The following is a 1,700-nucleotide window of genomic DNA, read 5'->3' on the forward strand; positions in this document are numbered from 1 at the left end:
TGACGTATAACATTATATACTATTACGTTATAAAGTATAACGTTATGTGGTGCTACGATATAACGTATAACGTTATGTGTGGTAAGATATGACGTATAACGTTATATAGTATTACGTTATAACATATAACGTTATGTGGAATTACGATATGACGTACAACTTTATATAGTATTACGTTATAACGTATAACGTTATGTGGTATTACGGTATTAGGTATAACGTTATAGAGCAATACGGTATAACGAATAACGTTATGTGGTATTACGATATAAGCTGTAACGTTATATAGTATTACGATATAACGTATAACTTTATGTGGTTTTGCGATATAACGTATAACGTTATGTGGTGTTACGGTATGACGTATAACGTCTTATAGCAATTCGATATAACGAACAACGTTATGTGGCATAACGATATAACGTATAACGTAATGTGGAATGTGGATATATCGTATAACGTCATATATCAATACCATATAACGTATAACGTTATGTGGTATTACGATATGACGTATAACGTTATGTGGTACTACTATATAACGTATAACGTTATGTGGTGTTACGATTTGTCCTATAACGTTATATAGTTTTACGCTATAACGTATAACATTATGTGGTATTACGGTATGACGTTTAACGTTATGTGGTATTACGATATAACGTATAACGTAATGTAGTATTGGGATTTAACGTACGACGTCACATAGAAATACGATGTAACGTATAAAGTTATGTGATACTACGTTATGACGTATAACGTTACATAGTATTACGTTATAACGTATAACGTTATGTAGTATTACGTTATATAGTATTAGGTTATAACGTATAACGTTATGTAGTATTACGTTATAACGTATCACGTTTTGTGGTATTATGATATGACGTATAACGTTACGTGGTATTACGATATAAGGTATAACGTTATATAGTATTAAGATAAGACGTATAACGTTATGTGGTATTACGATCTAACATATAACGTTATGTTCTATTACGATATGACGTATAACCTGACGTGGTATTAGTATATAACGTATAACGTAATGTAGTATTAGGATATAACGTATAACGTCATGTAGAAATATGATATATCGTATAACGTTATGTGGATGTTACGATATGACGTATAACGTTATGTAGTATTACGTTATAACTTATGACGTTATGTGGTACTACGATATAACGTATATCGTTATGTGGCATTACGATATGAAGTATATCGTTATGTGGTGTTAGGATATGATGTATAACGATATGTGGTATTACGATATAACGTATAACGTTATATAGCATTACGTTATAACGTCTAACGTTATATCGCATTATGTTATATTGTATAACGCTACGTGGTATTATGAAATAAGGTATAACATTATGTGGTATTACGATATAACGTATAACGTTATGTGGTATTAAGATATAACGTATAACGTAATGTGCTATTACGATATAACGCATAACGTTATGTGGCGTTACGATATGACGCATAACGTTATGTAGTATTACGTTATAACTTATAACGTTATGTGGTTCTACGATATTACGTATAACGTTATTAGGTATTACCATATATATCCTTTAGCCTTGCATAGCATTACGTTATAGCGTATAACGTTGTGTGGTGTAACGATATAACGTATAACGTTATGTGGTATTACGATATACCGTATATCGTTATGTGGTTCTACGATATAA

This window comes from Bombus pyrosoma, linkage group LG8 (genome assembly GCF_014825855.1).
Source record: "Bombus pyrosoma isolate SC7728 linkage group LG8, ASM1482585v1, whole genome shotgun sequence".
NCBI classification, from domain to species: domain Eukaryota; kingdom Metazoa; phylum Arthropoda; class Insecta; order Hymenoptera; family Apidae; genus Bombus; species Bombus pyrosoma.